We start from the raw sequence: 24240 nt of genomic DNA on the forward strand, positions 1-24240 counted from the left end.
TGATTTTACATTTGGATAATCATGGACAGGGAAAATTGTTAAATCTTTCATGTAACATACAGTCCTAATGATTTATCTTGATCATTCTAGGACCTCATTTGAATGATCATGTTTTGTAACATTATTTGTACATTTCTCTGTATCCATGAGTTTTCAGTATGGAAAGAGAGTTTAAAAGAATGTCTTGAGCATATCACTACAATTATGTTAATAATATTATATGAAATTACCTGATGATCATTAATGATGAGTAACACAATGAGTAACTTTTGCTGGACGTGCTGTAAATTGTTATCTGACTTGTACATTTAAATGTGATTTTAATTACTAATTATCATTAAGTGAAGCACTTCTCACTATGTTCCCTACCTGGTCACTAAACTCACACAGGACAGTGTAAAGGACAGAGTTTCAGGGTGCACCATTCTCCTGTTAGTGACCATCACAGTGACCAGGAAGCTGTTATTTTAACATAAAAAGGTGCACAGTTCTGCAATAATTGTCAGTGAGCTGACAGTTTGCTGGGTGTGAGATTCCACTGAGTTGTAAACACATGCCAAAAAATAGCAACCACACCTTCAAACCTTGCACAACTTCCCAATTCTTTTCATGCACTCACTCCAAGCAAACACACCCAAGCGATCCTCAACCTCCGGTGGCTCGCTCAGTGTTCTGCAGCACTGCATGCCCAGCCTAATTGATGCCCTTCCCTAACAGCCTAAATGACACTGCTGGGCTTTGAGGGCAGAGAGTTGGTTGTCAACAAGTGTGGCCTTGGTGAAGCTGCGGCCCTTCACCCAGAGTGACACTCCACCTGACTCAGCAGCGCCAAGACTCTGTTTACTGGACCTGTCCACCACAATCAGCTCGCCCGCATCTGCTCTGACTCCGCTGTTACCCTCATCAGTGCTGAGAGGGGAGGGGATGTGGGTGAGGGCACTTACCTTCCCCCTCTTTCTGTCCTTCCTCATTCATTCATCCACTCGGGCACACAGAGCAGCAACTGAGGCCCTCACGCACAGGCCAAACACTTCTCCTCACAAACACACACTGGAAGCATCTTCATAAATCAACTTGCACGAGAGAAATCAAAATTCAATATTCCAATTATAGTAGAAATGGTAATGAAAGGTGTGTTTAGGCTTCCACATATTTGACCATACATAACAAAACATGTCATGTGTGGAACTATTTTGTTTATTACTGAACAGTGAACAGTTGAACTGGACTACACTGTATTACTGGGAGAAGCACATTCACAACTGCAGTCATTAAATTAAAATTAAAAATATATATCACTGTGTTTATGTCTCTTGAAAATGTGTTACATGAATATTATACAATTAATAAAAGAACAATTGGTGGCAAACACTGTACATACTCTGCTATGGAGCTTCTACTCTAGATTGCATAGGTATACACACTTACACTGAATGGTCAATTTATTAGGTACAGAAAACACCTAACTGTGTGGTAAAAGGGGCATCCGGTGCGGTCTTCTTCAAGGTTCATTGTATTGTGTATTCAGACATTGGTCTTCTGCAGAACTTGGTTGTCATAAGCTGTTATTTGAGTAACTGTTTCTTTGTATTATCTCAAATTAGTCTATTCTCCTCTGACTTCTGTCATTAATAAAACATTTTTTACATGATGATAACTGTTGCTCACTAAATCCTTTTTCTTTTTCAGACCATTCTCTTTAAACAAGGGAGGTGGTTGTGTGTTAAAATCCAAGTAGATCAACAGTTTTTTGTGACCAGCTTGTGTGGCACCAACAACCACGCCATGTTCAAAGTCACGTCACTCATTTCACGTTTTTTTCCATGCATTAACAACCCCGTGAAAACAGGTGTACTTAGTAAAGTGGTCCGCGAGTGTACATGCATTGTGCTCGTCGGACACTTGTTGCTAAGCCATCTCTGTTCAGCACCGTCAGCACAAAGTCAATGTGGACTGTTCTGCTGAGACTGATCTCTTCAGACAACACCAATAGTTATGGATGTGTCACACACACACATACAGTGATGGCAGGGCCGATGGTATGGTTGATGACCTGAAAGAGTGAAAGTTGCTGACCCCACACGTTGTCTCATTTCTTCAGGATCCATCATCCCGCGCAAACCCGCGTTGAACTTGTCGTGTCTCTGATCTCCCAAAACTGCAGCCGCTGAGTGAGAAGCTGAGCCAGACCCGGAGCACAGATTCACAGACCTTTGAAGAGGAGATGGCTATCACAAGGTAAACACACGGCAAGAGCTATGTGGTGGTCACACACTACTGCTACAAAGAGAAGAAGTGATAGCACCTGCGGTTTGGGAGATAATTATAGGAGAAGAGTGAATAAAGGTTGAGTTTGAAAGGTGTTTGAAAAGGGAGTTGTCATGTAGGATTAGAGCCCTGCTGAAGCAATAACTCCAATGACCTTTCAACTGTTAAGGTCAGAGTGGATTCGTCTGTTCAGAACCTCGAGCAGCGGCTGTCCCTAACCACAAAGAGACAGATGCTCACACTCCCACTCCCAGCTCACAGTTACGCCACTGTTACTGTTATATGTGGGATAACTTCCCCATAAACACACTGGATTGTGATGCTGATGAAATACTAACATGCTTAAAAAGAAAAAGAAAAAGAAAAGAGATCTGTCTGGCAGTTTGGCGAAAGTATAACTGACATTCGCTATTGACTAATTATAATTATTCATTTAGATTATAAAGTAAAGAAAAAACATGTTTTACTTTGTCATTCCACAGTTAGATAAAAAGATAAAAACACCATTACATGTAAAACTTGTGAAATGATATGTCAAACAATTGATGAATTAAGATGATCAAATGTGATTTTTATCATTTGTTCCATAAAACATTTGAATTAAACATAATTTTTCATCTTTTCACTTAAAATAATGAGCACGATTTTGTTTCAGAAGGTAAACAGGGTTATACATGCTGCTGAGCGAGTAGCTAATCTGGATTGTGGGCTTGAATTATTAGTTAAAGTTAACAAATACAAACACCACCCAGTCTTAGTGTTATGAGGGAGTACTTAGATCATCAGCAGCGGCAGTTTGGCTTCTAATACTTTTGTAAATAAGTCGCCATGAGATGTTTGTATGTTACAAACAAGGTTCTTTTTCAAGGACTTTGAGCATCATTTGCACAGCTTAGTCAATTATAAGACACAGAGGAGTCAAGATTCAAAAAAACATGTAAAAAAAAGGATGAAATGCAGTACTCAGGTCTTGGTAAAATAACAAATAATTATATAAAACCATTCAAATGACTATTTCAAACAGTCAGCAGTATATAAATCAATAGCAGCACATGGGGGCGGTGTCAGAAGGTCATATTATGTGAGGTAACAGCATGGCAGTGTGTGGCAGTTCACCACTATGACAGCATTCAGGAAGACAGTATTGAAGTGATGGAGGATGCTGCCGCTGCAGAGCCCGGTATGGAAGGTGCTCACAAACCGTGTAATACCTTAAGGCGACGTCTGTACATCTGAAGGCAGGAGCCCATCGCTTGAGGACCCTGGTCAAGAGAAAGGGACAATATCAGTGAACATCTCATCTGACTCACAGGTTGTAGTCTGTGTGCCATTGGCTGCATGTCCCATGAGACATTCTCCTCCCCCTCAGCTTCCTGCCTGTTATGATTTTCAAAATCCCCTTTCGCTACAAGTAGCAACAACAAGCTCCAATCGAAAAACACCAGGTTTTGATGAAGATCTGGATTGAGCAACCACACTCTAATGACCACCAGGGAACACCTTACAACGACTCTGTCACCTGCCTGCAAATACTACAATATAAATGAAATAAACATACAAAAGAACAATGACAAGAGTGTTTACAATTGGTTCATATGGCGAGAGAGTGTCTACGACTTCATTACCTGATGAAGACCATAGGATGTTGCTCTACTAAGTTAATTATGCAACGTACAGTATCAAGTTTCACACTGAGCGTATAATGTAGTCGATTTAATTACTGGGCTGTTTCTTTTATTTGGTCCCCGCTCTCAGACATGCACATAAACACTCTCGATGGTTTGTTTCTCCCTGAAGGAGCCCATGAGTTGTCTGTAAATAGTGCGCAGGCCAAACTCAACAGCTTATAAAAATCCCCCAAAATGGTTTGACAATGTGTGGTTTATTAAACTCTCATCAGGAAACATTACACCAAACAGCTACTTGTAAGTGACAACCCCGCCCCCCCCCAATCCCTGGGAGATTAACAGTGACTTAAATTGGCAGTTGGCAAATCCCAAAACTCACCAGTGTAAATCATTAGTATAAAAGACGTGGTAAGGGTCGGAACAAAGGCTTATCTGTTTCACAAGTGAGCGCTCCATCAATTCATGTCCTCCCACACACGGCTAACAAACTTTCAAAATCGCCGCCTCATATAATTAAACCCGATTGCCGGATTGGCCCCTACAGAGAGCAATGAAACAATCCCACAGACAAACATTAACCCAGGCCCTGACCTTGCTGCCTGTCAAGAAGATGAACGTTTGAGACGAGGGAGAGAGAGGGAGAGAGAGAGAGGGAGAGAAAAACAGCATTCCATTTCCCGTAAACCAGGATGGGGGAAGGGAGGGGGATTTTGGGAAGTTTGGTGAGTCATCACTTTTTCTTTTCTACCGGCGCTCCCCCCCCCTTGGCATCACAACGTGGAGCCTGAATACCTCCGTCGCAGATTGCCGTGTCATACTTTGACAAGTGTCTCTGACTGAACATTAAAGCCAGAGTCGCCGCTGTCTGCTCTCCTCCTGTGTGAAGCATGAGGAAATAACAAGTTAAGACCTGCAGCATTAAAAAAATAAAATAAAACAACAATAAGCACGCAACAACTTGAACTGCTGCTGTCGGACTCAACCTTCAGTTTATCACTTGGGTTTGTTCTTGTCAGCGTGTGTGTGTGTGTGTGAGACTGTGTGAGTGTGTTGAAGTGAGCAGGTCAAATACAGAGGGTGGGATGAGTCAGCTGATATCTGCAAACTGGCTGAAATCGTATAACTCGCTAACTTCATCTTGTGTGACATTAACCTGCTGATGAATGCCTGTAAAGTGATGACGGTGCTCAAATATGGCAGCTTTTACAGCGCTTTTAATGGAAAGTGCTTAAATTCTCATCGAGTCAACCGCAGATTTTTATTGCTCTACTTTCTTCTCCTATTTCTTTTTTTATGTCAGCTCTTTTGTGCAACCGCTCGTTCGTCCTGAAAGTACTCTGTTTCACTAAGTGATCATCAACATCGTTTTGTGGTCAGGGACTCTCCCCAGAGGGCCCCCCCTGCACACCGCACAATAACACCCTGGAACCCTCTATCAGTGGTCGTTAAGCTCCAGGGGCCAAGCCTCTCTCTCGCTTCACTGTTCAACACACACACACACGAGTTATTTATCACGCTTTAATGACAGACTTCACACAAGATGATGTCACCCCCCCCCCGCAACAACACAACAACGCTCAACAAAAAGGCGGCCACCCCACTCTCCCCTCTGTTGGACCACAGTGACCTCATTTGATTGATAGGCCTCAGTCTTACTGGGCTCTTTGTGTCTGTGCAGCTGTTGTGGTATGTGGCACATGAGGCCTTCATGCTGCTGCTGCTGCTGCTGCTGCTGCTGCTGCTGCTTCTGATGACTAAGAGTGAGTAATCAAAACAGTCGTAGAAACCAGCCTGCTTCACAAAGACGGTTGTTACCATTAAAATGCCTTTGAGCCCTTGATATAAGACAGTGTTTACTCTTGTGGAAAAACCGCCTTATCGCCTGCAAATGTGGCACATGGTTCGGTGTGTTTGTCTCATGTCTGTGTACAGACTGTCCATTTGTGACATATTGGCCTTATTAGCGTTAACATCTGAGACTTTTCATTAACACACACATGCAACAGGTGCTCAACCCACTCTATCTGTACATGTGTGCTTAACAATGATACAATAATCAGTCATAAAAATCCCCTTTATACACAAATATTACCTAAAATAACTGAAAGTGAAAAAAATGAAAATTGAGTTCAGTGGAAAATGCTTGAAATAATTCTCTCTCTGTCTGTCTGTGTGTGTGTCTGTGTGTGTGTGTGTGTGTGAGACACACAACTCACCTCAGGCCCATTGACACGTACACACATATGCATACATCATAGTTCATTTATGGAGTTATTACATAGACTTCAGTGTATTTCTTGGAGTCATACTCCGACACTAACCACATCTTTCCTAACAGTAAATTTAACCAATGACCCGACTCCTACCTAAATGTGGACATGAACTTTGTTCTTATTTACCTGTTTTTAGCCAGAAATGTGTTCCGAAAGGCAGGCTGAGACACACACACACACACACAGACGTGCGTGTATTAAGTTAAAAGCACAAATCCAGTCACACAGCCATTACACAAGCTTCCTTCAGTTTCCAGTAAAGGTAAATAAGATCTACAGCGCTTCTGTGAATGTGCTCCCTTGTGCATAAACACACACATTTTTAACTAACTCACTCATCAAAGACCTTCCGCCGTACTATATGTTAAAAAAAAACGAACAACCTTTACAGTGATTTATGAAAAACAAAATCCATTACTTATCCTGCTTGTGGTTTTCTCTTCAAATGAGTGCTTTGCTGGCTGACTCACTGGCTGAAGTACAGCGGATTTCCACTTCCACTTTGGCCCATTCATCTGAAATGCTGCAGAAAAACAGCAAGATGTGGAGCGCGAACAGAGGGAAGAGGAGATGGATCTGGAAGCCATTAGACGCTGGCAGCTGCAGCCTGGAGAGGCTGATTCAGAAGAGGGGAGAAAGGCAGAATGAGAGGTGGGGGGGGGGGGTTATACTGCACATCAGTGCCATAATGAATTTAATATCTGTGCGCATGTGTAGGTCATAAATGAAGAGCCTTGTGATTTCACAGCAGGGAAGATTCCAGGATGTAAATTAAGTTGAAAAGAAATGTGTCCTTATCACTTCTACTGCTATGGCTGCATTTCCTCCTGAGAGTATTATCATGCTGTTTATCCATCGTCCCAAATCACTTATCTGCCTTTAACTGGCTTCCTTCCTCTATCACACACACACACGTACACACACACCTCTGCACCACACAGGCCCTTGTACACCAGGGGAGCGGAAAATCTGCATGTGATTTTTCTTGATCATTTTAAAAATAGTTTTCTGGAAGTTCTGTTTCTCATTGTTTCCTGTAATCCAGGGTTTTGAATAGAGATTTTTTTTCAGTTTCATTTGAAGCTTGTGCTGTTTTGAAAGGCTCGTAGAGTCGGTAAAGCTAAAAAAAAACCCACTTTCTATTGTATTCATTATATTCATTATAAGCAGGTGCAGCAAATGTTGCATTCTGTTGTTCATGTTCTGTCTCATTCAGTTTAGATACATGTCACATTGACTGTCTGTCTTCAGATGTGCAGTGATTTTGGTTTGAGGGAGTAAATCAAGTCTCATATCTTATTGATTCTGAATTGCAATACTTGGGAAGAAGAATCTCAATAAATCAGAATTTAAAGTGTTTGTTTTCACACAGAAGCTTATATTAAGTGACTTTGTGAAGAAGTCAAATAAATATTGTCCCGCATGCAGTTGTCCAAGCGTCTCTGAAGTCTGTAGGGCTAGTAACACAACCTATAGATCTACAAGTAGTTTATGATCATGGGGTGGGAATGATGTCACCATGACATCATTATGAAGTCAGAAAATGACTTCACATCATTAAGAATTCACTTTCCAGTCAATTGTGTGAGAAGAGAAGGCTTGGCGGGTAAATTGGTCATTTGGAGACACAATATCTTCTAATAATTATAATTATGACACTGTATCATGTAAATCCAGATTCAGAGTATCACATGGGAGAAATGAGACAGACATGTTCCACATACAGGGACATTTCCAACTCAAAAAGCCTATGGAGATGTGACAGGGGGGGGCAACAGTGAGACTGTGGGTTTTTACCTGTGACTCATCCACACACAACTTAAGGATGAAGATCATGTGTCTCACTCAGAGATAATCTGTGGGGCATGTACAGCCAACCAACTCACACATACGCACCTGCGACAAGGATGTTTAGGGATTTTTTTTTCATGTGATGCCATTTATCTCCAGAGCAGTGACATCCACTTGAGTGACAACCATGTGGGCGAGAACGTTACTTCCCCTGATCCTCCACTGGGGAGCATCTGTTACAGCCTGAGACACCACACCATAGATACAAACACACAGTGTGTTTATTTGAGAGTGCTGTCTTTACCATTATCCTACCTGACTCATAAGCGTAAGTGAATATTGTTAATGAACTCTCTATAAATCATTGTCAGGGATATAAATAAAGAATCTCCGGTACCTTGTGGTGAGAGAGGAGATTGAGCAGTGTCAACATGAAAAGCTGCGCCTGTCCCGTCTGAACCCCTTTCTGCACGGCTGCTTTTCAGTCACACCATCGCCCCTCTCCCTTCTTGACGTTGAACTTCTTCTCTTTAACATCTCTGGTGGTCTCACATCATCACTGAGGTGGTCTGACGCCCGTGTGGTCCTTCAGGTCAACCAGGGGAGCACAGACACCGATTGGTTCAAAGAACACACGCACAGAAAGAGAAAGAGATGGGATGAGGCTTTTTTTTTTAACCTGGGCATGAATCACTTTGTTGGCAAAGAGGAAGAGTCCTCGGCTTGTTAGGTCTCATGTATATCAAAGTGGTTGGTTTTACAATCCATTTAATCCAACACTTCAAAACTGTAGTGAGTAACTTTTGAATACTTATGAATGTCTCTTAGAACCCGTGAGAAAAGAGTTCACATGTCATGAATACTCATGTCATTCAGTCAAATTCTTGTGCTGCACATTGTGATTGCTCTAAAATCTGTCTCTGATTCGGAGGAGAGAGCACAGAACAGTCTCAGTGCCAGAAAATCTGATATTTCTGACAGCTACATTTGAGAATTCCTTGTTTCTTGGCAGCGCTTCATGAATCTCTTTTATGCTTAGGTTTAGGCAACAAACAGGCCTGGGTTAAGGTCAGGAAACACACACACACACACACACACACTGGTTTCCATGACGTCAGGACATTGCATTGACTAACATTCATTTCCTGGATTACTCTGACCATAACCATGATTACTACTGGCCTAATCTTACCCCCTGACCTCAGCCTAACTTCAGAACTTGTTTTCATGTTTCATTAAAATGTAGTTATTTACGTTATAGGGACATGATTTTTGTCCCCATAAGGAAGACAAGTCCCCATAATGTGACTGTGTAAACAGATTTACGTCCCCACAACATAATGAATACCAGGTATCCACACGCACACACACATTAAAAATGTAATATTAATGGTATTTTCACAAGGGGTGGATAAACACAGTACGTAGACCTGTTGACGATGGAAAAAACAAAACAAAAACAAACAATGAACAGTCACTAACTAGTTGCAGATCCTAAAGTGATTTGCATACAACGTACTTGACATTTACAGAAACCTGCGGCTCTCTGGAAAGTAGGGGGGAAAAAAGAGTTTGAACTGTAAATCACTGTAAAGGAGTTTGGTAACATTGCAGTTAAACAGAAATATAACTCACTTGAACACAACAGAGGAGTCTGCAAAAAAAAGTCAAAGACCATGAAATATTAAAAACAAAACATTAAAACCAACAAAAAAAACCAAAACGTTTTTATTACAATGCAAACTGGCAACACAAGCTCCAAGCCATGCACATCTGCAGTGGTGTGTTCTTTCACTTGTTCTCAATTTGACTCACTTACTGCAGCATCGGAACGAACATCTGTCTGGCTTTTGAAAATGCCACAGTTAGGACATATTATTCTCATCATATACTGCACATATAAGTTCATCTGCACAAGATGAGAGCAGGTGAACAGGACCACAGTATAGAGTCTGTGAAGGAAACAAAGGAGAAGAAGGCTCGTCACAAACTTCAGCCAGATTGCATTCAAGAGGTGCTCTTTACTCCACACGCTTACTGACATTGCACGACATCGATCATGTGTCATGGGGTGGACTTATCTTGACGTTGACGCCGGAGCTTAAAAAAGAAAGACATCAGTTCCCTTCGCGATTATTTTTAGAATGAGGGTCATGCAACCTTTCCAAAAATATAACCTTGTTGTGGTCAGATGGAGGGCTCAGATAGTTTGCGTGCTGACGAGGTTTGTCATCATTTTAGGTCATCACAAATGACAACACTGGATAAATATGTATACATACACACATTACACTGTAATCAAGTGCGTATTCACTTAAAAAAATAGAAATATTCTACAAATATTCGAATATTCTCAACAAAAAATTCTAATATATAAAAGTTGCAGTCAGTGTTTCATTTAACACAAACAAAACCTCTTGTTAAACGTGTGACTTCTTGTTTAATACACTGCTGTCTTCCAATGGAAACACAACACAACAGTTGTACCAGCGGCAGCTTCGTGACTCACACGTTGTTCTTCCTCTTCTTCTTCTTATCGTTCTGTTTCTTTTAGGAAAATGTAAGGTTTTGCACGTTGTCTCCTATAGATTTCCTCCCTTGGTAACCTGAGGTCACTGCCTCCCTGGCTTGTGGTTTGTGAAATGATTGAGCAACATCTTTCATTGACGTACATGACTTAGACTTGATGAGTCAACTATTGAAAACTCCTGCTATATTGCATGTGTCAAATCTGGCAGCATCTTGGAGCGGAAACTGACTCCAGAAAAGCACGACAGTTGAAGAACGCAGTCCTTGCATCCGCCGAACACAGATAACTGAGCGTCACACAAGCTGAGCAGCGTAAATAACAACTCCTCCACAATGTTTACTTACTTATCGTTGTCACATCTCTGCAACGACTCGAATCAATTCAGAGAAATGTATATTTACACGGTCACAAATTCACAGAAAAAAACCCTGCAAATTGGAAGGAGCTTCATGAAAAGTCATGGAGGAGAGATGTTGCGTGTGTACAGAGCAGATCATGCAAAACAATAGGATATGGTATGTGATGATGTTTCTCAGTACACATGCAAACCTGTTACTGTTGTATACAATAATAATAAGTAGTAATAAGCATGAAAATGTACACCACTAGACTTCAGACTTTTAATTTTTTTTTGTTTAATATTTTAGTTTTATGACCTCACACAGAATGACTGAAAGCATAAACTGTTCTTATGTGTATATATATATATATATATATATATATATATGTATACATATATAAGGGGCCTCTGGGGCAAAAATACTGTGTCTGATCTCAACTGCAATTCTGGATGGTTGTTGAAATGGCAAATGGAAATAGAAGTAGTTCATATCCAATTAAAAATAGTTCCTCTGCTCTTCACAGCAGGACACCTACTGGTGATGTCAGAGAGAAGAGACAGGGGCTTTCCAAAGCTGTTTGACCACCCAACAACTGCATTCTGACAGCTTTGTGTGTGTGTGTGTGTGTATGACAGCCACAAAGTGCACTACATCTGCCTCCGCTCACGGCACGGCGAGAGCGCATCAGCCTTGGCATCCTGTCACAAGAGCTGCTGCTGCCCGGGCCTTTCTTGTAATTCCACTGTAAAAGCTTTGGCGGCGCTGACCGGGACAAGCGGAGTGAAAACTTGACAGAAAAATGGAAAAATAGAAAGACAGGGAAAAAGGTTATTTGCCAGCTGTGTGAACTTAGAGCACTGAGTTCAGGCAAGAAAACAAATAATCTGACTGAAGCATCTCTTAGGCTATTGTTCAACAGTGATAGTTAATAGTTAAATGAAATGAATACATGACACAAAGGTGATATGGCATCAGATGAGACAGTTTGTATTTAATTCGCCATTCCAGGCTGCGCTGTTTGCCTGTTCTATTGTTTGCTGTCCCGCACACGTGTGTGTGTGTATGTGTGTTTTCTCAACCACGGAAAGCTTTAAAGTGGTTACCTCTTGAAAGATGCCTGTTTGTTTTTCGCCGCGCAAGATCAAAGTCAGGTGGCCTTACAACGATAGCTCAGAGAGGTTTGCATTTCATGCCACCGCTGAGCAAAGCCCAGGGGAGCAGTTCTTTAATGTTGATCCAAAAACCAGACTTTCCACTTTGTAACACCGTTTCACAGGTGAGGGCCGTGTCAGCCTCCATGAAACTAATCTCCTCGGTGAGCCTTGTCTGAAAGCTAATATAATAATGAAGGCGTCGCCTTGCTAATTCACGTGGATAACTGATCCAAATTCACATTGCCGAGGAAATGAGAGGCCTGTGGAGGCAAAACTATTCTCAGCGAATCGGATTATGTGGCAATCCATATGCAATCACTGCCAGAGGAGAGACGTGGAGGAGAAATGGCAGCGAGGGGGAGAGAAGATGAGACAGAGGTGTGGGGGTGTGTGAGCGAGGAGAAGGAGGCAGAGGAAGAGGAAGCAGAGGACTATGGGAGTGAGAAATAGCAGTGTTGCCAGGACTCCAAAGCTTGTCTGTCATTCTGTGCGTCAGTCAGCCTATTCCCAGGCTCACACGCAGGTACAGTATCTGCGCAAATGAGAGTGTGTAACCACATGCAGGCACACGCAGAACACACATTTTCTCACTCTGTCAACGCGAGCTGGAAATATCCCCTTTTTATCCATTGTCACAGTCTAATTAGATTCCACCACCACAGCAGCAGCAATCCTTTCCCCCTCCACATTTCTCTCCCTTTTTCGTTCCTCACTCCGGCTCGCTGCCACACTGTAACACTTCAGACCGTCTGGCTGTTTCCCTGGTAACAGCTGCTTCCTGTTTGTCTGTCTGAGTTGCCATGGAGGAAGGCTAAGGGGGTGACGGCGGGCGGCTAATGACAAGGACATTGCCCTGAACTGCACATCAACTTTACTGACCTCCATGAGATTATGCTTGGTAGACATTTCTCAGAATAGCAGCAGAGCTAAATGCTATTCATTCTAGGGGCTAATTTAAGGTATGGTTCGGTTTTATTGAAGTGAGGCTGTGAAACTGAATATGTTTGCCACTTTAGCTCACCACCTGGAAGCTGCTCACTCTCCCGCACCAAAGTCCATTGAGAAAATGGGCATTTTAGCTTGCGTGGACACAGGAGCTGCTAGTTCACTGTTGTCTGGTATGGTATGGTAAGTGTGTGTCACTCGAGTTGATCCAATCCAAACAACAGAGGATATTAAACACCAAACTCACAAGACATGACAGTTGAAGTTCATTCATAACTCCTGTGTGCTGTGATGCAAAATCGCTGATTTTCTCTATGGACTTTGGTGCAGGGAGAAGAAACAGTGAGTGAACTTCTTTACATCGTTGTTAAGAAACTGTACACTGAATAGGACACTGTCTCACTGAGTTACTGTTGCTACACCTGACCGGATTTCTGCGCCGCATTGACGAACAAGAGCTGATTGATCAAGTCTTCATTTTGACAGACAATTGTCTTTCATTTGCAGGGTGGATCATATGGGATATTTGAGACGAGGCTTGTCACTGAGATGGTTTATGACACCGTTGTGTTTGTTGGCTGAAAACTTCATTTCAAGTTGACTTTAAATGTTTTTAGTTGATTCAATTCTCAGCGAGCATTCGGTGACATAATGCATGTGACTGAGCAAGGCAGATGTTCTACGTCTTAAACTATGACTGGACAATTGTTCCATTCATATTCGCTTCCCATAAATGCAAAGGATATCCCTTCTTTAATTGGAAAGCCTCAAGCTCTAAATGTGTTATTCTGTGACTGATGAGATTTCCAAAAAGCAGAAACCTTGCACTACTAATGTAATAAACTAACTTGTATTCCCATGTGGTGCAAACAGCATTTAACTGCTGCTTATGGTGTACAAACGTTGTCCAGGTACGTGTAGTCCACACGGGTGACCAGTGTAATTAATCATGTGTGGCTGTGCGCTCTGTAGACAGTGATGTGGGCAGCGCCGACCGGTGAGATGAATGCGGTGAAGCGGGTCAGTTCTGGAGCAAATTAGACCCCAGAGTCCCAGTGAGACCACGGGCCATTTCTGCAATTACTGTCCAGAGCCCACGATTAAATGATGCAGAGTCGCATAATGACACATGATGTATGAACACAGTCATGTGTATCGTCACCTTGTTTTTAAATAAAGCTGCAGTGTGATGTTGATGTTATTATTCTGCCTCTGTTTTGTCTGCATGAACAGAAACAGGCGTCCTTCCTCTGGAAATGGGCTCTGTCACGCAAAACTATCAGACCTGACTGAAGGACCAGGTGTTTTTGAGCAGCAGAATTCACTTCTGAATTGTTTCGAGGCGCTTCTTTCTTTTCAGTCGTACTCCAACCTGTTTGCAGCTGCTTTGCTTTGCTAGTGCAATGTGCCTTCATCCGTCTTAATGACATTAAACAAATGACTTCCTGTGTGCAGTGCAGGAATGTCACGAGACAAGGAGGAGATTTCAACGCCGCCACACTGAGAAACAGAGAGAGACGTGTGAAGTTGAGAAATAGGCGACTGTCTTGGCTTAAACTTGTCATTATGATGTTAAAAACAACACCATCTGCATTTATATTCATCCCCTATAAGCCTTGCTTTCACTATGTTATTCTGTGGGCTACTCGCTCGCAGTTTTCACAAAGAAAACTCGATTTACAGGATGCTATTTTTTTTTTTCAAGTGCCCAACCCTTTCAACTTTTACATGTTTGTGCAAATGATGAATTGTTAGTCACACCGTTTTTACAATGCAATTACAACATTAGGAAATCTTGAAATTTACCTTACTTGCAGTTACCTTCAAATGTGATGTTGACAACGTTCCCAGGGGCTTTGAAAAGCATGGGGGTGTTTCTGACGGCGGTGCTTTTTGTGGCACAGCGCAGACTCTTGAGGAAAAAGCACCTGATACTTCACGGCGCTGTATCAAACTCTGATTATCTGCTGGGATGTGTTTACCGCTGTGCTCTCCTCTGTGGTTAGGCTTGATAAGGTTAGATTCAGGTTCAGATTAGTGGAGAACACATATCGCCGGGGGAAACAGACCTCGCCAAAACACCTGCATTGATAAACTGCTGGGGAAACAACAGGTGTATGTTGCGTCTCTGCTGAGGGAAACTCAGTCAGTGCAAACATCCGAACTGGAATTAAACATTAGAGCTGAACACTTTACTCTGTTATTGCTGCTGTGTTGTCTTAATCCCGCTGGGATTTTGCTCAACACCCTTGTTCTGTGGAAACAGTCATCCAAACGTTGCGACATCTCCATAACATGACATATTTCATTTCTTATTAACGTATCCAAGCAAAACATGTGTCGTAACTTTCAGCGCTGAAATGGGCCTGTCAGCGTCCGTGGACTGTTTGGTCTTGCACTTTTAAAGGGAAAGTTTTTTGTGTTGTCATCTCCACTTGTGCATGACTCTTGTGTGTGTGTGTGTGTGATTAGCTTAAGTCCTGAGCTCCAGCCTCAGTGCTTTGAAGTAATTGTCTTTGTGGAGCAAGAAGCCATTATGACACCTGGCATGTTTGTCTAAGAATTCCAGACATAACTGAGTGCTGATTCTTTCTCAGTGTTTGATAAAGACCTGGAACAACATCAAAACTTTGGTCTGCAGGCATTTGTTTAAAGAGGAGCTGTTCGCCGAAAGCAACCACAGTGTTTTGGCAGGAGGTGGTGGTGGTGGTGGTGGGGTGTACCATATCTCATGAAACACAATAGCCTCTATTGTCTGAACTTCTCAAGTTCATAGGTACAACATGCGGTAAATAGTGTATATGGGGTAAGTATCTTGTTCCCTACCAGCCTGTTTTCCTCGCAGCTCGCACACCGTCGGAAGATAAAAGAAGAAACGCAGCAGAAAGAGAGTGGGAAACACAGAGCGACTTCAAAGCTGGAGAAGAATTTCTTTAAACATGGCTCTCCAAAGACCACATCAAACACGGAGGGGGGAGTGGGGAGGGAGGGAGGGAGCCCGGGTTGGTTTCGTGTGTACGCACAATCATGGATGACATGTGCACACACACTTACATACACCCGACAAGCGTGTGAGCGCATCATAACATGGTGCAGAGTCATAGAAATGCACGGAGAGTGGACAAGAAAGAAACAGGAGCCGTCAGTTTCAATAAAACATTTGGTGTGTGTGTATACTTGCATTTGTTACCTCTTTAGAACCTTTTCCTGGCGTAAACACTGGCTTCTCAGGACCAGTAGTCCTTATGGAGATCAAAACTGGGTCCTAATGAGGCAGAACCTCATTACAGAGGAACTGGTGAAGGGTAGGTCTAAGATTTAGATTGTGGTTAAGTTAGGGTTATGGTTCATGCTTTGTTTAGGCTGTCCAAATAAATGGAAGTCAATGCAGAGTCCTGAGACAAAGAGCTGCACAAACCTGTGTGTGTGTGTGTGTGTGTGTGTGTGTGTGTGTGTGTGTGTGTGTTACTTCTTGTTCTGGGAGGCCTCTTCAGCACCCAGAGAGCACTTCAGCACAGCGGCTGCCAAGGAGATGATCAGATGGTGGCCCCGCAGCCCACACACACGCTCACGCATCCTCACCCTGCCGCATCAGAGCTCCCATCATCTAAGGACACGGACACACACACACACGCTCTTTTATTGTGTATAAACCGAGTTGGGTATTGATTGTTTTAAACAGAGCATTTATGACACAAATGCTATTCCTAGGGCTTCAAGTACACCCACACACTTTTTTTTCATCCACCATGATGCACACACTGAAGCAAATACGTGCACACACACACACACACACACACACACAAATAGCAAACATTAACACAGACATTCTTGACTGCCCTCTACTAACACTCTAGTATCATCTGCATACATCACTACATGATCACCTCCGACACAGATGCCCTGTGAAAAGATGCCCCGTGACCTTTGCCCCCGCAGGACTCACACGATAGCAATGACTTTGAATATTAAAGGCTACTTTGATGGGAAGAGTGCAAAAATATTCCAGTGTCAAATCAGTTTGACTGTGGTTCCTTTCCTTCCTTTCTTTTCATGCTTCTTCCTATTTCTGTGTTATTCTGACTCTCTGGCAGACAAGCCATTGTGGGCCTGTGTCCTTCCTGTCTGCCTGCTTTCATTGAGGTCTATGCCCGTCTGCCTGCCTGTCTGTCTCCATTTCTGTCTGTCCAGCTTGCATTGTGTGCTTTCTTCCTGCTCTCTGGTAATCTGTTTGGTGACGTCTCTACTTATTTTATTCTGAGTGATTACACAGCTGTATTGGTAACAGAGTGTACAGCTGAGTGGTCAAAGTCTTGAAAAAGACATGATATGATAACATGAAAAAATATTGAGAATTATTCCCTGAAATTATGTTACAGCACTGATTAATCTGATTCGGAGCAAAACATTTCTCATTGCATTTATGCATAATATTCCTTTCTCAATGCCTTTTTGTGGCATTAAAATAAGTGATTTTAAAGTCATTTTATTTTAAGTGACTTAAAATAAAGGTACAACACAAAGGCTTCAGTGCAGTAGGAGGCAGTGTCAGAAATCAGCAGGAGCTTGGGCACAATGCCCTAGAAATATATGAAATTACCCTTGAAATTTGCATGACGGGAGCTTTTAATGACCCTGTAAAGCCAAGAGTAGGAAATGTCCAGCTAGGCCTCAATTGCCCACACAGATCCTGTCCCTTCCTCCATCGTGCACACATGACATTGTGTTCTAGTACAGCAAGCCATCAAATGTATACAATTTATATATAAGATACCGGTGCAGATGACACCAGATAACATTACTGGAACAGTCACTTTTGATGGCCTTTCCATCTAAAACAACGTTGACATGGTTGAAAGATGGACTGGATTGGGACATCTAGAAATATCATCTATTATCTTTTTCAATGCAGTTGAAGAATCAAGTGCCCTGAAAATGATGAAACATGTCATTAAAGCATATCTTGCAGGGAGCAATGTATATCACACATGCTAGTATTTGCCCCTTTGGTCTTTTTCATCTTTGGCATGTGGAAGCTAATGTCAAGTTGAAACGTGGACTCTTCTGACCACAGCATCTCAGATGAGTTCAGGTCCAGTTGTTTCTGTGTAAAATTGATGCTTTTTTCTTTTACTAATACAGTTTCAGGTTCTTGATGCAGTGGTGGACCGTTTCTCATAAAATGAAGTCTGAGGGCTCGATCTTCACTCACATTCAGCAGAATTTTCCACCCTTGGCCTTTACACAACAATATTTAGCCTGAAAGCCTGAATTATTTCACAATATCACTAACTGGAGATGGTGAAATTCCTAAATTCTTTGCAATCTTGCCCTGAGATTCCTCGTTGCTCGCAAAGACTAAACCTTTGGTGGATGCCCCTTTTTTTTTCATTCCATTCTGTTACTAGTTAACCTGCTTATTGTGGAATCTCCCACAACAGCATTACTTACTTGCGCAACCTTTTTGAGGTAAAATTCAGTTTTCCAGGTTTGCTGGATGAAAACACTGAACATCTTTGGTTCAATAAAGGTTCAAGTGATGAGATGAGATGATTTAACAGATTACAATTTAATTTCATTTTAAGAAAGTGGCCTAGCGTTACTGGAAATGGGATTAACAAATATGTACAAACACCACACCAAAACATGCTGTGAGAAGAAAATGTCCAGAAGATGCAAGCTATGATGGCACATACTGTATTGTGAGTGCTATATGCATATATGCTTACTGTCTTCAATTTGCAGGGTTCTTTTGTGATTAGCTGGTGGGTGTTGGAAAAGCTGACCTGTGGAAAATGCGATGTTAATAATCTGCAATCTCTGATGGCAGAGATGTCAGATGGTGGAACGTATTGCGAGCACAACCAGCTCACACACACAAGTTTATGTCTTTTTTTAATTTACACGATTAACTTCCCATGAAAAAAAATCGGATGCAAACACGAATACACACAAACACACACGACCACAGGATGCGATCGAAATTCAAACATCCTCTTTGCCCCCCCTCAACATCCTGTGTAGAAAAACCTTGCTACCACAGCATCACAGGAAGTCACGTTTAGAAGAAAGGATACAGGGGTTGAATAAGGATGTGATGGGGTCTGAACTGCAGTGAGCTGAGCTGAATGAAAAAAGTGACGCCAACATTGCGAGCAATGGTGTGAAAAAGTGTTTAGGTTGAATGCAGCTTCCTTCTCATACAAGCTGCGAGTCTGAAAAGTGACTGACGAGCGTTAGATAACATCCATTCATTAACACTGGTGACGCTCAACCAGCGGAAACCAATGTACCCTCCTGTGTGAAAGACTCTGTTCCAAAGTGATCAGGTCTGATGCTCCAGATGTTTTCCTTCGGGACATTGTTTGCTCTCTGATCCTCCTTAATTGATACACGGATGTGGGCGGAAGGCAAAGGATGGCTGAAGCAACGGGGAGAGGGAGGAGGATGAGGAGGTGGAGGAGAGAGAGAGAGAGGGAGGGAGTCGTGTATATGCAGAGGAGAGGGTTTACAGAGGCACCTGCTGAGTCCACATGGCTTTGAATGGCCGTGTTTAAGTGGCTGCACTCACGCACGCATCAGTCTGAAGCTCTGCTCCTGCTGTGAGAAAATGTGACGGCGAGCACATGGCGCCGCTGATCAAGGCTATTGGCAAGATGGTTTGTGTTATCCGGGGGGAGAATGAGAGATAGTGGGCAAGGGTTTTTTTATGTTGTGATAAAGCACAGGTGCATGTTGTAAAGAACTATAGTTACGAGTGAAATAGGGACAGAGAAGAAAGAAACGAGTAAGTAAACAGAGAGATCGGGGAGGGCGAAAAATAGACATGTGCCAGTTTTCTGCTTTGTACATAGCAAATATGTTGTGGTTGAAGTTAGGGAAAGATTATTGTAGCCTAAGGCGAAATGAACAATAGTTATGGTATAGTTACAATAAATCTGAAATGTGGCTCTACGACCCCCGTGTTCAATTAACTGTCATTATTTAGTCCGTCGCAAAGTTGGCAGTCGGTGTGCTGTGTTAGACTTTTAGCATTTTCACGGTCTTAATTACAGCAGGGAGCGTGAATCCAATGCAGGTTGTAAAACCAAAAGTTTGAGCTGGAAGACGGTACAAAGCTCTGCCGAGCTGGAGCTCCCTGCAAACATGTGGCAAATAATCCCTTTCGCATGCAAGTAGTCATGAGAATATAACAATGACAACAACAACAACAACAACAACAATAACACATGTGTGGATAATAATATATCATTCATTCTCTATTAGGTTTATTAGGTTTCAGCTGACCAATGCGACTGTTCACTCAATGACCACCTGATGAGTTACACAGGACACCAGGTGAAGTGGCACCTGCTGTTGTAACTCATCTGGCTTTCACACCTCAGTTGTAACGAGTGGTTATACGAGTTATTGTTGCCTTTCAATCATTTCTCGAGGTCAGAGGTCAGAGGTCATTCTCCTCGGACCTCGGGTATCAACAAGGCATTTTAGTCCTATAACGTCTGTTAGTAAGATAGTATTTTTGCCACTATTTCTTGAATTATTATTATTATTTTTTAATTTGGTTAACTCTCATTTCAGATCACTTCCTGTGTTTTTCCCGCCTCTGTCATTGAATGCTCCTCCCCCATTAGTTTCAGCTGTGTTCAATTACTCACCTCACTATTTAGCCTCTGCTCATCTTTCAGTTTCTGCCTCAGTACGTGTACCAATCATCCTCCTGTCTGATGACTTCCTGTCTATGACCTGTTTATTTTTTGTGAGAGTGTGTTACCTTTGCGATAGATTTGACTGCCTGTAGTAAAAGTATCTACTCTCTCTGGTGTCTGCATTTGAGTCATCTGAACAACTATGCCACATTCAAAGTCACGTGAAACACCTTTGCTCTCCATTCGGATGCTCGTGTGAACTTCAGCAGGTCTTCTTAACCATGCCTACATGAGGTTGCTGGCATGTGACTGGCTGGTTAGATATTTGCATTAGCAAGAAATTAAAAAGAAAAACTGGGCAGTGGGTGTTTGTCTCCATTATATTAGAGTGGTATATACTATATTAACTTAAGTGGTAGCCATGTTTAGTCCAGTGTCTCTCACTGATCAAACTAAAGTCCTCAGAGTGAAAATAAACCAAGATCATCAACAGTTTCGTGCTACTGATGAACAATAGATAATTTTTAGACATTGTCTTTAAATTCCAGAAGTGTTTTGTATTTCTAACCTCTTTAGAATGGATGGCACAAACAGTCTCAGGACCAGTAGTCCTCATGGGGGCCTAAACTCGGTCCTTATGACGGAGAACATCATTTATGAGGAACTGGTTAAGTTCATGGCTAAGATTTGAACTGTGGTTAGTCAAGGTTAGGGTTATACATTAGCTGGTTAGAGTTAGGGATAACACTTTGTTCAGGCTTTTCAAATAAATGAAAGTCAGAGGAGTCAAATCAGTCCCAAGAAGAGCAGCTGCACAAACCTGTGTGTGTGTGTGTGTGTGTGTGTGTGTGTGTGTGTCCACCAGGCAGAGAGGAACATCTGCGTGTGAATCCACCTGCATGCAATCATCTGCGGCACTCACACCATCTGCGCTTATCTGTCACAAAGAAACACATCTATGCATCCGTATCTCACTTTAACACAGACCTTTGACTTCTCCATTTCAACACTGAACCACCATACACATGTCCATATACAGTATTCACCATCAGATATCAAATGCTTCTGAGTCACACACTTCTGGCGCTTGTGATCTTGGAAGAGATTTATAGCCGGATTACATCAAATGAAACTTGGTCAAACACACACACACACACACATGCACACAAACACAATCTTGTGCTTCCATCAGAACCTTAATCTAACCTGACCATAAATCCTAACGCTAACCCTTACCACTCAGAGGGATCCTCACAAAATATACACACACACTCATCCACAGTCTGCATGGGTGGGCTGAGAAGTCAGATATTGAGTATATGTGCTAAAAAAAAAAAAAAAAGGAAGATGAAGCCTTGCCAACCAAGTTTGCTCTTAAAGTTTCTTTTACATCCGACACCGAAACTCTTCAGAGCGTTACTGCGTCTCTAATAGATGAATGAAGATACTCTCACAGTCAACAGTCAATTGCACCGCATCATCGTCTTCAGAGTGTCAAAAGGGATGAGAGTGCAACTCCTCGTATTACTCACAGCCGAGGAGAAAGTTGCCGACTCTCTGCAGCTGCTGTGCTCAGACGGTGAATCTCGACTTATAAACTGAGATGAATGCCTGAATAAACTGCAAACTTGTAAAACGCCAGATGAAATGAGCGGAGCGGTTAGAGTTGATGATTATCATCAGTCTCTAATGAACGTTGTAACAAGTAAAGTGACACTAGCCACTGACGCTGCATTTCAGCCGAGTAGTACGGTGTATTTCAGTTCAGCTCAGCATAGTTTGGAACAGTAAACTGTGCTCTGACTGGTGTTCCCATACACTGATGGCTATAGTTGGATTAACTATGTAAATAGTGTGATATAACACTAGTGCGATACAATGTACTGTAGAATGTTAATAAATTTAACGAACAAGGAGAATATGACTGTGAACTGACATCAGGAACCTGAACATGGTAGAAGCCAGAGACGTCTTTGACAGAAGTGCTTGTGAGGTTGCCATTGTTTTGTGTCCATTGTTACTAAGCAACCAGAACCCGGGAGCTGCTGAGAGGACTGCAACTGCTGCACAGACACAGACAGCACATTTCCAGTGTTGCTTTTCCCTTTCCCCAGCTTTAGAGTTTGATAAGTGTGTGGGGGGAAAAACAAAATGTGTGCATCCTCTCCTTCATTCCATTCCCATTGTTGCCTGGAAGTGACAATTCTCTATCCACCAATCCAAAGACTGCACAGTCTAGGTCCACAGTTTAAGAGCTGGACCAGTGGGACAGATTCCCCAACACAGGCAGGATGGTAAGGAATGATTATTTTGGGACCAAATTGCAAACAATTGCACTGCTTGGGCTTCAGTGTGCGCTGGGTCTCAGTAGCTGACGCTGCCATTCTATATGTGTACGTCTATAATAATGTGTGAGGTAGCACAGTGAAAACAGCAGCAGCAGCACATACACCAGCTATGCACACGTGTGTGTGTGTTTGCGTGCAGGTTGTGGTGCAACTGTGTGTGTGCATGAGTAGTGTGAGCAGAGTGCTGGGGGGAGACCACCTACACTTCCACCTGCTCTGCCTTTTAGAGGGGCCTCTTCAATCACAAGGCTGGGGTCATTATGGATGCGAGCCTTTAGCTGCCAGGCATTGTTTCGCTATTTCTGTCCTCACACTTTACAGTGAAACATCGAGCGAAAAGCCCCATTAAAATGTGCGCTTCAGAGCAGCCTCAACAGGAAACATCAGGTCCTGCACATCAGCCTGTGTCTGTGTCCTCCGTAAAAGAAAGTCCTCAGAGGTGTTTTTTGAGGCCACATTGGGACTAAATGTCGCTTAAGACCGCTCATCTATCACATGTGTTTTATTATTTTATGCCCTCAAGTTGCAGCACAACAGACTTGTCTTGAACACGGAGGTACACGTGATAATAAATGGAGACACCTCTGACTGTGCCCAGACTGACACGGTGATGAGGAATGACAAAGCAGTGAACTGTTTGACAGGCACTGTGAAGATGACTAAGTCCAAACTTTCAGAGTGAGATATGAACAGGAAAGATGTTGTTTGTGCTCAACTTCAGGGAAAAGTATGTTGAGGCGCTGGTGCTGCATAGGCTTGAGGCCTTTTCCCATGTTTTTGTTGGCTGCATGTGCCAATTTCTTAAGGCTTAGGGGGGTATCATCAAGTCGAATAATCATACTATACATTTATGTCGTTCAGAAGGAAGACAGTGACATAGAGGTGTGGGAACTTACCGCCATGATCTTATAGTACTGTAATGTAAAGTGTGTAAATAAATCGATTGATGCATTTAACTGCAATGATTTTTTTCTATCCATCCATCCAGTGTTTCTTCAAAGTTGTGCCTGCCAGATATATTTTCTCTTTCAATCCCCAGTAAACAACTCTTCCATGAAGACAATTAAACAGTAATTTGTGACCAAAGGAGACTCTTAAATTGCCCAGTGAGAGTCTATATTTGGTGCATGGCTTCCTGAACACACTACTTAAAGGTAAACTACATTAAATGTGAGGTAATTAGTGAGCCACATAACAAAGCCGCAAACTGCTAATTGTGCTGCCTGTGGTTGTCTGTTACTTGCCTACACACAGGAGGACCTGCAGTCTGCTCTTAATACCGACCTCAGCGTCTATTGTGCTGCACAAGGTCA

The 24240-nt window shown here is 42.5% G+C and overlaps 1 long non-coding RNA gene across 13 annotated transcripts in view; it reads right to left on the reverse strand.

The window, feature by feature from the left end:
• Nucleotides 1–1176: 1176 nt before the first annotated feature.
• The window catches only part of LOC122785114, a 42724-nt gene continuing 19660 nt past the window's right edge, over nucleotides 1177–24240 (reverse strand). Inside the window, exons 1-6 of one of the 13 annotated variants that reach the window (XR_006362256.1) lie at nucleotides 9780–9842; nucleotides 9596–9614; nucleotides 9480–9506; nucleotides 8358–8546; nucleotides 8066–8203; nucleotides 1177–6785 (exon numbers count right to left, since the gene is read on the reverse strand). This is a non-coding gene — a long non-coding RNA (uncharacterized LOC122785114). Of the gene's footprint in view, nucleotides 6786–8065; nucleotides 8204–8357; nucleotides 8547–9479; nucleotides 9507–9595; nucleotides 9615–9779; nucleotides 9843–11482; nucleotides 13025–14751; nucleotides 15625–15756; nucleotides 15890–16120; nucleotides 16323–16399; nucleotides 16538–24240 lie in introns of those variants that run through there. The other 12 variants (XR_006362248.1, XR_006362250.1, XR_006362255.1 and 9 more) reach the window with 12 other exon arrangements.

This window comes from Solea senegalensis, linkage group LG19, assembly GCF_019176455.1.
Source record: "Solea senegalensis isolate Sse05_10M linkage group LG19, IFAPA_SoseM_1, whole genome shotgun sequence".
Classification (NCBI taxonomy): domain Eukaryota; kingdom Metazoa; phylum Chordata; class Actinopteri; order Pleuronectiformes; family Soleidae; genus Solea; species Solea senegalensis.